This window comes from Sceloporus undulatus, chromosome 3 (genome assembly GCF_019175285.1).
Source record: "Sceloporus undulatus isolate JIND9_A2432 ecotype Alabama chromosome 3, SceUnd_v1.1, whole genome shotgun sequence".
NCBI lineage: Eukaryota > Metazoa > Chordata > Lepidosauria > Squamata > Phrynosomatidae > Sceloporus > Sceloporus undulatus.
The window spans coordinates 244,397,383-244,411,424 of record NC_056524.1 but is presented as its reverse complement, the minus strand read 5'-3'; the positions used below and the strand labels follow the sequence as shown (position 1 = coordinate 244,411,424).

The following is a 14,042-nucleotide window of genomic DNA, read 5'->3' as shown; positions in this document are numbered from 1 at the left end:
AAAGTTCACAAATATCCTTACACCTCCATGTGACACTCCAATTCAGTTCTTTAAACTCTACACTTGTGAACATGCTACAAATCCTGGTAAGAGAAATCACTGGGTGTCCTGGAATAGTAGCAAAACCCCATGACCACAAAAACGTCCTCTTGGCAGCTCATGCCAATAATCTCAAGGGATTCAAGGTTCTTTGCAGGGAAAACAGGAGGAATTTCAGTCCTGGGGCAGAATCTTCCAATCCGATCTGCCATTCCCTGTTTCAAGATCTACACCTTTCCCCCATCTACTGTCTAAGACTTTCTGATTTCCTGGCTGATGATTAGTTTGTCCCATCTAAATGGTTGAAATGCTTCTGTTACTGCAATACAGCAAATATGCTTTTTTTTGACACCACCCTTTTGCTTTTGCCTGCCACCACTGGAATGCAGCCTCCAAAAACTGCTTAGACGGAATGACCTACAGGCTGAAAAGGGTGCCATTTTCTTGCTGCTTCATATCCAATACATGGAGTTGCTATTGGGAAATAAATCTATCAAGCTTCTGGGTAGCCCACACCTTATATACAGGTACGCACAAGAGCCTTCTCAAGTTGCTCCACCCAAACAGTGTAATATTTTTTAAAACCTCCACCAGTGACTTTGGGCCCATACAGACAGGCCAAAATAAGCTGCTTCGGGTTACATTGGAGGTTGTTGTTTAAATTATACATGCATACTAAGATCTGGAAGCCACCCAAAGCCACAATGCAGTCCTAAGGGACTAGGCGCAGCTTGGACAGTTCTGGACTCTTAGTACGCAGCATCATTTAAACCAGCATACCTCCAAATGCCTGAAGCAGTTCACTCTGTGCTTATTTTTTTTTAAATATATCAATTTATGTTATTTAAGCTACACTTTTTACTAGCTGTAAGCAACCTTGAGAGTACACTGAAATTAGAAAAGATTACGTGCATCCTTGCCTTACGCGGGGGATCCGTTCTGGATCCCCCGCGTAGCGAAATCCGCCTATGCTCGGCCCCATTGGAAACAATTGGGCTGTGTGTGGTGGCGCGGCGGCGCGGGCGCGCGAGGGCCAACAGGCGTGGCACCCATTCAATTGAATGGGAACGCCGCCCCTTCGCCCGCGCGCACGCCGCGGCTTGAGCGCGTATGCCAAGGCCGCGTATGGCGGCGCGCGTATGGCGGGCGCCCGTAAATCTGTTAAAGAAATAAAAAATTCTATACATTTATGCTCAATGTAACTAACTAGAATTACCTGTTTTTAAAATATGGGAAAAACTCTCCTTCTTTCTAACTAGAGGGAAGAGGCTTCAAAGGTAAAATGAAGAGCGCAGAGTTTAGGAAGAGGTTAATTACTAGGAATCCCCCAAAATTAATTCACAATGGCAGGTTTCCCATTTGACAACTTGTGACTTCTCGTTTCCTCTTTCAGAGAGCAGGATGCATCTCTGCAAATCCCGTGAGCTTTTCAAAAAAAAAAGAAAAAGCTAGCTATAGGAGATCAAGCCATGAAATGACAAGATGTAGGAGCCCTTTAACCTAGCCTACTCTGTTATACCCACTAATCTCAGAATATTGGGTTGCTATCAGAGTCAGGCACAAGTTTTAACTTTAAAAATGGGTAAGATAATTTACAGGTAATAAATAATAATAATTAATAATATTTATTTGTATACGCCCTGTGCGAACCAATCCGGGCGGTTGACAACCGTGATTATACAGAGTAAATAAAAATTAAAAACATTATAATCCCTCCCCTCCTTATAAAAGTATTAAAAATATGACAGATTAAAAACACAATATCAAAACATAAAATATAGTTAAAAACAAACTAAAAACCCTGGTTGTCCCTCTGGAGATCCTCAAACCATCACTGAAGATGGGGCCACGAGAGGAAGAGGGGATCAGGGAGCCCAGGCCGGGATGGTTAATTGGAAAGGCCTGCGGAAGAGATCCGTCTTGACAGCTTTTTTTAAAGCGTCTATGATGTCAACTGACGGATCTTCATTCGGCAGGTCGTTCCAGAGTTTGGGGTGGTGACAGCAGAAAATGCCCTCTGGGAGGTCGCCGCAAGCCTAGATTTAGAGGCTGCAGTAATTTCTTTCCAGGGACCGGAGAGCGCAGGGGGATTATACTGGAGGAGGCGGTCCCTGAGATAGCTTGACCCAAGCCATTTAGGGCTTTAAAGGTTAATAACAAACACCTGTACTGGGCCCGGAAGCCATGGCAGCCCGTGGAGGGACCTCAGAAACGGAGACGTAATGTGGTCCCTCCTAGATTTACCAGAATAAGCCTGGCTGCCATTATTTTGTACCAACAGCTATAGTCATGGATGACTATATGCTCCCTCCAGGATCAGAGACAACATGTCTCTGAATACCAAGAAGAAAACAGGGGAAGAGGTTCTGCCTCCCAGTTTCTTGTTTAGGACTTCCCATTGTCCACTTTGTTGCCCACTCCAGGAAACAGGTTGTGGACTAACTGGTCTGATCCAGAGCACTCTGGAGTGTTCTTTGTTGCACACGAACTCAAGAAACACACAATTCTGCTACAAACTCAGCTATGAGTTCCTGTCACTCTTCCTATGTGGAAGGAAAAGTAAGCGGCAAGCAATAATCTGTCTGGACCCCAAATATCCCTCTCAATAGTATCACAGCTCTAACTGGCACTGCACCAGCCTGCCAAACATTCATATTTGATACACAACAAACCAACACGATAGGATGATTCACTTTGAGACGTACTAGCCAAATAAGGCTCCACAATCATGACATCAATCTATTCCACTTACCCAAAATGCAGGGGGCCGAGAAGGCGCCCAATCAATATTAATGGGGGAATTTTTAGCTCAATGACAGCAGCCAAGGAGGCTGAGCAACTAATTGAGGATGAAGTCTGTATATACAGTGGTCCCCGGGATACGAATTACCCAGCTTACGATTTTTCGGGATACGAAAAAATCCCATAGGGATTTATTGTTTCGGCTTACGAAGGTTTTCTTCGGGTTACGAAAAAACCTCGGCGCTATTTTCCGCCACGGAGGGCAGCAGAGAGCTATTTTTCCATTAGCGCCTATGGCAACTTCGGCTTACGAAGTTTTTCGGGTTGCGAAATTAGCCGCGGAACGAATTATTTCGTTAACCCCTGGGTACCACTGTACCGGTTCTGGGAAAAGATATGCAGAATGCAAGATCCAAATGTAGTTTTTTTTTTTAAAGGAAATTGCCACTTACACAAATCACCACGAACTAACAATATAAAGATGGAGCAGACAGAAACTTCAAGGATGTACCAGTGTAATACACTACCGATTCCACAAGCCAGGGCTCCAATGAGGGACACTATGAAATGCACTAGCTCAGCAGCTACCAGCACATGCTGAGGCGTCAAGCAAGATACTGATAGTGTCTGAACCTCCAGAGAAACACAATTGGGGGTGCCTTGGCAGACATATTTTAGGGCCACATGTACCTGGAGAAAATGTTGGGGTTAAAATGAAGTTTCAGAGAGAAGAATGAGAAGGGGCTTGTAAATGACTGAGTAAGTGTAAATGTCTCTGGGAGACTTTCCAGAGGAAGTAATCAGCTTTGTTCTTTGAAAACACCAGGAGTTTATACAGGGAGGAATTTCTCTTAAATTCGAATGAAAAAAGTGGGGCCGCAGAATGCATTCACGTAATTCGCTAGTTCAGCGAATTATGTGAATTCGAATTGCCTTCAAACTGACTTTCCATTGCCTGAAATAGCTTGTCATTGCCCGAAATTGCATGTGGTAGCCTATCATGCAATAATGTGAAACCCATGATGCGTGGACGACTTCCCATTGCCTGAAAGTGTGTGTGTGTGTGTCTATCATGCATAACAGCAAACCCCATGATTGCGTTCAGACTGCATGGATTTTATATTCCAATTCCTTTCTGATAAACTCCCATCTATCACCACCGTCACTCCTATCATTGAAGGGATTTGCAGATTCTGACCTTGATTTATCTATCCTGGCCATGTGCTCTTGAGTTTTCCCCATGCTGGTCAGAAGGGATCTCTTCATAGTCGAGGCCCATTTGAGACAGGCCCATGGAAGTCATGGTATCCATGAATTCACGAACCGCACCGGATGGAACATAGCTGGCCGCGAAGGGAATGTTGAAGTCTCCTAGGACTAAAAGCCTAAGGACTGGTGCACAGCTTTGGTGCAGCTTCTGGACCCTTAGGACACATGCATCATGTAAACAACATACCTCCAAAGTGACCCGAAGTAGCTTTATTTTGGCCTGTCTGTATAGGGTCATAATGTCCTTTTATGGCATGGCTAGTTTCCTGCACTTCTCAGGTATGTGCCTAAAACATCCTTTTTGATATCAATTTGATATTGAAAAAGAGGAGGGGTGCAGAGGGCCAGACCTTCGGATATCCTGACACTTTACACTGCTCACCCTTCAGTTCTAGTATGCTTGCTTTAACCACTCCCCTCTAGAATTTTCTTTTGCTTCTTTGCCCCTATGCCACCTGTCTGTCCCACTTGTCATGACATATCACTACATGAGTTCCTTCAGTGCCACAATGAAGGGCAAAGCAGTCACTACCCCTTGGGTTTAGCTGTTATGAAGTCACAGCAGCACTGGTCTTTCTGCGTTCACGATGTCAGCTGTTTCAGGGATATATTTTAGACTTAACAACAGTGAGTAAGAAACCAAACCATCAAACACAGAGTATGGAAAGTTACTTTTTATACTGCAATTCCCAGAATCTACAAACAAGCCCCCCCCCCCCCAGCTTGGAACTGCAATTCAACATCCACACCATTTCTACTCCTGCATTACACTATGGGGCTTCAAACACCTTGTAGATGCAGATCCATCTTTGAATGTCTCCTTATACAATAATAGAGACAATAGCTGCTGTTTATAAATGAAGAACTGCTTACAGGAAACCACTGTTATTGATTGTTCTTATAGGCTGGGGAGGAGAAGTTGGCTGACTAAACTGATTTACCACACAATGCCAAAACACACTGAAGAAATAATCTAGTTTGATACTGCTTTAACTGCTCTGGCTTAATGCTAGGGAATTCTGGGAATTGTAGTTTTGTGAGATAATTATCCTCCTTGGTCAGAGAACACTACTGCCACAATAAACTACAATTCCCAGGATTCCCTAACACTGAGCCAGGGCAGAAAAGCCATGTCAAACTGGATTATTTCTGCAGTGTGTTTTGGATCACAGAAAACTTGTTGTTTGAAAATATTCATTTAAATCCACACTGAACGATGGCCAGTAGTTACTGTTGTAGGATTCTGTATCAAGAGTCTGAAAAACAACTGGATTTAATAAAAATAATTAAAATAATTAAAAAATTATTTCTATCCCGCTTTTTGTTAGCAATCGCTAACAAGCTAAGAACACTTTGAATCAGAAAATTCATACATGAAAGGACAGTGTGATACTTCAAAGTCACATAAGACCTTTTTATCCCTTACACGCTATCAGATTGTGTAGTTTAATTTAAATCACAAGGATCCATGCTGAAGGAAATAGCCTAATTCATGAAATTCATGCTGTCATCTGTGCCTGATCAACCAAATAAACCAATTACATGTGGAAATATCTTAAAGTCAGTTCATTATTTCTTCTGGTAGTGGTGCTTTATGACTATGCCAAATTTTAGGCATCATACGTATTTATTTTTTTTAAAGTAAATAGTATCTTGTGAGCTGCCTAAATACCCTAAAGGCACCAGTTCCTGTCTGTTCCAGGGAGCTAATCAGGATCAGTGATGGTTAGTACTTGGATGGGAGACCACCAATGAGTACCAAGCGCTGTAGGCTATACTTCAGAGGAAGGTACTTTCAAACAACTCTTGAGAATCCCTTGCCTAAGAAAACCTTGTGAAATCCATGGGATCACCATAAGTTGACAGACAACACGAAAGCATACACAGAAACACACACTACCAACATTATTTACGATTGTCACTGAAATACATGAAACACAACACTAGTTGCCACATTGACAATTATGGACCACAGCATTTGCCGGGGGTTGGGGTGGCAGGGACATGAGACTCTTCAAAACCCAAGTTGGGGGGGAGGGTTCGTTGAGCATCCCCAAATGATCAGACACCAAGATCAGGACCACTAAGACTCTTCTGTAGTTGAATCCTCTTTATAGCCATCATAGCATTGACTTAACAAGGAGCCAGAATCATAGAATCATAAAGTTGGAAGAGTTCACAAGGGTCATCAAGTCCACACGCACCCCTGCCATGCAGGAATACACAATCAAAGCACTCCTGACAGATGACCATCCAGCCTTCTTTAAAAACCTCCAAAGAAGGAGACTCCACCAGTCTCTGAGGGAGTGTGTTCCATTGTTGAATAGCTCTTACTGTCAGGAAGTTCTTCCTAATGTTTAGGTAGAATCTCTTTTCTTGTAGTTTGAATCCATTCCTCTGGGTCCTAATCTCTGGGGCAGCAGAAAACAAGCTTGCTCCATTCTCAAATATCTATATGTTTCTTTTTCTAATACCTATGCTATACACTTTTTATAATGTTTCATCTATTATTTTATCATTCTTTTCACAATAGCCACACCATTAACTGCTACAGGTGGCGGTGTTTCTTCTTCTTCACTGTATTCTGTGGTTTTACTTTTTTTCAAAAAAAAAAAAATACTCATGCAAATATGCAAAATTCATGACATGCCTGCAAGTTTTGATCCCACCCTCCACTTTAAAAATAGCTCTGGAGCCCCTGCTGACATTCTTGCAGTAAGACATGTATGACACAAGCATACCCAAGCATACAAGTGAAAGAAGGAGGGAGTAGAGATAGTAGACAAACTCATTACCAACTCAAACTCATTGCAGCCCTACCTTCATAATGCCTATACCATAGCCCCCTCCCCTATCATTATTTTGCCCTTTGAAAAAAAAAATTAAATGTCATTTCAATTGTGGTGGTAAAAGCTTCTGTTTATTCACCACACATAGACAAAGGGATGCCCAAGCAAAAGTAGATTTTCTTTTTTTAATGTCAACCACATAATTGTGAAGATGAGATATAGACTGGTTCGGATCCACCCACTACAATATGCTCAGAAAACTCCACAGTACTCAAAAGACATTACAGATTTAAGTCACATTCGCATTCTTGCCACATGCTTTAGAAGATGAATGCTCACTCACCTCAACCCAGCAATCTGTGCTGGATTCAGAGGTAACAGTAAGCATACATGTCCCTCACCCCAACATGTACCCCTCTTGTTTTTAAATGGAGAACATATATACCCAGGAAATGCACTGATGACCATCCATGAAACTCTTTGTTTGATGTGTCTCCCAAAGTCCAATTTTCATGTTCCCTTTTGACACAGCAAATCCACACTTATTTTACCTTAACAATATCACATGCAGAGTACTTCTTATATGCCTCTATATAGTGACAGTTCCATATTTATCCCATCACAAAGACTGTCAGCTGACAAACCTTTTGCCTGGTAAGACTTACTGATAACAAATATTCCCAACATGGAAGTGACAAGAGAAAGTCACAGAGAGATTATTTTACTATCAGGGGTGAACATGGGATCAAGGCCTCAGTTAAAAAAAGGGGGGGAGGGAGAGTTCAGATATCCTCAATTGAAGAATGATCTCTTCTCCCTGCTGCCAGTCAATGACCACACACTTCCCAGGGATTACAAATTAAAAAGGTAAACTGAGGCCCCATACAGATAGGCCAAAATAAAGCTGCTTCGGGTCACTTTGGAGGTATGCTGTTCAAATGATGCATGCATACAAAGAGTCCGGAAGCTGCGACAAAGCTGTGCTCCAGTCTTTAGGACTGGATCATGCCATTGGCATGGCTTAAACAGCGTACCTCCAAAGTGACCTGAAGCAGCTTTATTTTGGCCTGTCTGTATGGGGCCTGAGTTTCCCTACTTCAAGATGGCATGGGCTAAAAAGTAAGGGAAGTAAACCTGCACACATTATAGTGACTGGATATTCAAAACAGCTTATGGGTTTGGTTTGGTTTTTTAAAGAGGGAACAGGCAATGTAGAGAAAATGTAGAAGCAGTGTCAGCAACAAGCAGAATGCAACTCTTCCTAACTACTGCTTTCCAAATGTACTAGATTGTCCTATAATCACCACTCCCACCCATACACATTATGCTGAGCAGAGGTTGGGGGAAACTGGTATATTAACACTCACATATTAGTACAGTAACCATATAAATCATATTACAGAAACACAAGACACTAGAACCTGGGAAAACCTGTCTTGAAGAGATATACCATCCACTATGAGCACTGAATGACAGAAAGCATCCCACCATTCTGACAAGAGATGCCTTGTTAGTGTCAGTGTATACAACTGCTGTAGAGAAAAATATAAAAAGGTTACACCTTGTTCTCCCCACCATGAGGGATTTAGAACAAGGATAAAAAATTGGAGAGGTGGGGCAGTGCTGGGAGTTGCAGTCCATCTTGTACTACTGTGTATCCTTACCCAGTTTGGAAGATTAAGCACTGCCAGACACATGAAGTAAGAAGCAGACTGGCTAATTTTTTTAATTGTACACATATTTTTAAAGGGTAGTAATCTTATGCAGAGTTATAGATCTAAGTGTATTGATTTCAATGGACATATTCATATACATCTAACTCTGCAAAAGATCAGCTATGGACCGCCTAACTAAATGAGATTTCATGTTTCAAACCAGCACCTTTTGGTCTGGCACAGGAACATAGAGTTGGAAGAGACTGCAAGGGCCATCCAACCCAACCCCCTGCCATGCAGGAACACAGAATCTAAGCACCTCCAACAGATGGCCTCCCAGCCTTTGTTTAAAAACCTCCAAAGGAGGAGACTCCACCAAGCTCTGAAGGAGTGTGTTCCACTGTCAAACAGCTCTTATTGTCACTGGATATTCTTTCTAATGTTGAGGTGGAATCTCTTTTCCTCTGAATCCATTGCTATGGGTCCTATTCTCTGGAACAGCAGAAAACAAGCTTGCTCCATCCTCAATATGACACCTCTTCAAATACTTAAACAAGACTGTCACATCGCTTGTTAACCATTTTTTCTCCAGGCTGAACATACCCTGTTCTGTAAGTCTCTCCTCATAAGGCATAGTTTCCTCTGCAAGAAGCAAACAGAAAATCCCTCCCTACAAATAAGAGTACAAAATCTCATGAGGCCAAAATTACTCTAAAGATGTGCTCAATAATTAAGCAGTTCTATGTAGCCTTGTATAGATAATGTCTGGGGAGAGAGATATAGTTAAGAAAGCTACTAGTAACTAGCTGATACTTTTTGAGGCAACTTCTTAAAAACTGGATGGCTTCACACTACTGAACTTACTGAGCAGGGATTTCTGTCCATCAGCTAGAAAGCTAAATTATAAACTATTTAACAAATATAATAATAATGAATGATTTGAGTGTCTTAGAAGTAAATATTTCTTGTCCACCATCGAGAGATCTATCTTATAGAATATTTAATAAATACAATAGAAATGAATGATTTGGCTGAGTGTTTTAGATGTTAACACAATTGGGAATAATAAGAAAGCCAAATTGAATTATGCGATAAGTTTCCAGTAGCAATTATACTCCTTACACAGACACTTTATCCATTCACCTCCAAGATGCAAAGTTAGATTTGAGAAAGATGAACAACCTTAACAGCTTCCCTGCCACTCTAAAGTCTTTCACATCAGCAGGGCACTTAAAAGGAGCCAATGTCAAGAGGAAGAAGGGATGCCATTTCTACCCACTACCACTACACACATACTGTTTGGCATAAGGTTTTTGTTGCTCGAACGTCCTTATTTCCCCATGTTTGGACACAGTGTGTAAATGGCAAGAGAGCACAGTGAGAACTTTCCACTACCGTATCTCTTTAGTTCCACAGAAGGCTGTCCCTCAAAACAAAACAAAACTACAAAGCACCAGCAGGATCACTCTTCTTTCTGAACTACTCTTCTCTCTCAACTACAACTGGAACTATTAAACTGCATGCTGCACATTTACATAGGACCTGGACAGATGGGCCCTTTGCGGCGTCTTGGCGACGTGCTAGGGTTGCCTCGGGGTGGTGCGTGCACACGCACTCCAACCCTAGCATGTGATGAGGACGTTGCAACTGCACAGCACCATCTACATGGAGTGCACAGCTATGACGTCGCAGCAGCGCAGCATCCAAACTGGTGGTATGTGACGGCAAAAGAAGCTGCTTCCGGGCACTCCTTTTTTGCTGCGCAGCAGCATCACACAATTTGGTTGCTGTGGCACTGCTGTGGAGCAAAGAAAGGCGCCTCACCGCCGCCTCTTTTTGGCACTCTGTACTGCGCCATATCCACAGCCCTTGGCTCAGAAAGATGTGTTCTTATTACATTCATAACTACCACACATTCAGAGAATTAGAGGCCAATATCCCATGGAGAAAAATATATATATAGTTGTCCCTCCATATTTGCTAGGGTTAGGGGAACAAGACCCCCGTGAATATGGAAGAACCGCAAATAACAAAAACACTGTTTTTACCTGAGAAGACACCTCTCTAGGAATCTCTAGGTCCTCCAGTGCAACTCTGTGGTCAATGTCCAACATACACTGACCATAGAATGGCACTGGAGTAGCTACAAATGGTCTTTCAGTGCAACTTTTAGTTAAAGTTGACCACAGAGTTGCACTGGAGGACCTAGACAGTCCTAGAGAGAACAAATTAATGAAATCCGTGATTAATCAAATCCACAAATATCAAAGCCGCAAATATGGAGGGATGACTGTATACACATCCACTGTTGATTCTAGTAAGGTGGGCAAAAAAGGGATTTTGGTCACTATTTCAACCAGCATAATTCAAATCTTGTCACATATTTCTCATTCAATTCAATGTGCCCAGTTTCCTCTGAGCATTAACATAAGTTTTGAATCAACAGATAAAGGCATAACAAACAAATCAACACAACAATCAAATCAATTGAATTTCCAATCGTTCTTTTCCTATGCACACCCATCATTAGCACATTTTAAATTGTGCAAAATAATGAAGCATTTAACTTGCCTAACACCACCCACTGGGTTTCTATGGCCAAATGGGCATGTGAACTGTGGTCTCCAGGATCACAGTCCAACACTCAAACCACTACACCAAGCTGTCTCTCTGTACAATAATTTATCTGTGTTGACTCGATTAATGGACTACTGTCTCGCTCCTCATTGAGATCTCCCTTTGCCCAGATGCACAGAACTACTACATTCTGAGAAACCAACGTTCTAATGATATTAACATTGTAGTAATTTTTCCCCTCCTGTATGATTTTTTAAAACTATGAAGAAGCCAGTGGAGCTTCGAAAGCTTGCGACATGTATTTTGTGCACTTTGGTTGGGTCAATAAAGGCATCACTGTTTTGTGGATTTTGCATGTCATTGCACTAATATACCTGTAGTATCTAAAGCCAGAATTAGCTAGCATGCTAGCTAACTCTGGCTTTAGATACTACAGGTATATTAGTGCTTTGAGGGTCGGACTATGACTCTGGAGACCAGGGTTTGAATCTCGGCTCAGCCATGTAAACCCACTGGGTGATCCTGGGCAAGTCAAACTCCCTCAGCCTCAGAGGATGGCAATAGCAACCCCCACCCCACAAGAAACTTGCCAAGAAAACCCTGTGATAGAGTCGCCTTAGAATCGCCTAAGCTGGAAAGGACCTGAAGGCACACAACAACAAATAACGTATCTACAGGAGTTTTTAAAGGAATTTTCTTTCAGGTGATATGGAACAGTAAGTTTTTTGGGGTTTTTTTGACAATTAGACAACACTGAACACAGGATCAGCTCTGCAATTTCTTAGGGTAATGAGATTTACCTTCTCATTCCAAAGAGCACTTTTACAAACACTTCTAACTTGTCAGAACTACAGAAGTAGAAAACCACACTTCAGAACAGCAAACATACACTGGAAAATGTAAATTTTGGGGAAGAATAGTAGCAAGAGTGTGGCCTCCTGGTCTGAGTGTTGGACTACCCAGACTAAAATGGTGAAGGGTCTGGAAACCATGCCCTATGAGGAAAGACTTAGAGAGCTGGGGATGTTTAGCCTGGAGAAGAGAGGGTTAAGAGGTGATATGGCAGCCCTGTTTAAATACTTGAAGGGATGTCATATTGAGGAGGGAGCAAGCTTGTTTTCTGCTGCTCCAGAGACTAGGACAGTAATGGTGAACCTTTTAGAGGCCGAGTGCCCAAACTGCAACCCAAAACCCACTTATTTATTGCAAAATGCCATGTCCCTCTGGCTTTCTAGTAACAAACTCTGGCAAACTCTGTGCTGGGGCAACGGCACATGTGCCCACAGAGAGGGCTCTGAGTGGCACCTCTGGCACGCGTGCCATAGGTTCGCCATAACTGGACTAGGACCTGGAGCAATGGATGCAAGCTTTAGGAAAAGAGATTCCACCTCAACATTAGGAGGAACTTCCTGACAGTAAGGGCTGTCTGACAGTGGAACAAAATCCCTTGGAGTGTAGTGGAGTCTTCTTCCTTGGAGGTCTTTAAACAGAGGCTAGATGGCCATCTGCTGGGGATGGTTTGATTGAAATTTCCTGCATGGCAGGGGATGGTCCTTGTGGTCTCTTCCAACGCTATGATTCTATGATCTCGGCTTGGCCATGAAACCCACTGAGTGACCTTGGGCAAGTCACACTCTCTCGGCCTCAAGGGAAGGCAATGGCAAACAAACTCAGAAGAAATCTTGCCAACAAAACCCCATGACAGATTCCTCTTAGGGTCACTAGAAATCGGAGATGACTTGAAGGCACACAAGAACAAAGCAGCTGATGAAGAAATTGAAATAGTTCCAGATTTTCCACACTTTGTCTCAGTCACTGATGAAATCTGAAGGCACACAACTACAAAATAAGAGAAATGGTGTACGCAACGATATTGAATAGGTTGTCATGAAAGAAAGGAGGGAGAGAAGTTTTATTAAGTGTAGTGTTTTAAACACTTCTATCTTTTTAAACTGTATTTTATTCTTTTGAGAAGTGATCTGTTTTGATATTATAAAAATGTAATTCTGTCTTAATGCATCACTTCTGTATGTCTTTACTTTTACCGTTCTTTTAAATTGTAAGCCGTTCTAAAGTCCCAGTTTTGAGGGGAAAGCAGGATACAGATAAATAAATAAAATAAAATAAAATATATAATGGGGGAGGCGCTTCCGCATTGAAGGGAACAACCCCCTCTTTCCCCTCTCAACACAAAAATAAAAACTCCCTCAGCTCCTAATGGAAGCGAATCAGTTTAAAACCACCGGCTTTTCTGTCCTTCTACATTTCAGAACAGCAGTTCATTACCCCCTAAACTCCAGTCTTTCCTTCCCTCTCTCCCTGAACCAGGGCTGGCACAGGACTTTGTCACCTCTCTCCTTCCATTCTGGTAGGGGAACAAAACACACACGACACACAAATACACAAGGACCAGGGCTTTGCTCTGGCAAACAAGCAGGGAGAGCAACTGAGCCAACGTGGGGGGCAGCCATGTGGGGCAAGGTGGCACCGATGTGGGCAAAGGGTCGAGCATGGGGGGGGGGGGGGGAGAGAAAGTGGTAGCTGTATGGGGCCCAAAGTGGCAGCCATGTGGGACGTAAAAGTAGCAGCCATGTGGGGAGAAATGTCAGCCATGGGGGCCCCAAAGTGGCAGCCATACATGTGGGGCCTGAAGTGGCAGCCATGTGGGGCAAAATGCCAGCCATGGGGGGGGGGCAAACTGGCAGCTTTGTAGGAGCCAGAAAAGGCATCCATGGGGAGCAAAAGTGTCAGCCATGGGGGGGTGTGCAAAGTGGTAGCCATGTGGGGCACAGTGTCGGCCACGGGGAGCCAAAGTGTCAGCCATGGGAAGGGGGGGTGCCCGGTGATAGCCATGTGGAGCAGAGTGTCGGCTGTGGAGAGCCCAAAGTGTCAGCCATGGGGGTGCAAAGTGGTAGCCATGTGGGGCCCAAAGTGTCAGCCATGGGGGTGCAAAGTGGTAGCCATGTGGGGC

General features: G+C 43.0%; 1 protein-coding gene across 1 annotated transcript in view; it reads right to left on the bottom strand.

Moving 5' to 3' along the window:
• GMPS (guanine monophosphate synthase) overlaps nt 1-14,042 on the bottom strand; it is a 63,971-nt gene that overhangs the window by 49,218 nt on the left and 711 nt on the right. The window lies entirely within an intron of this gene.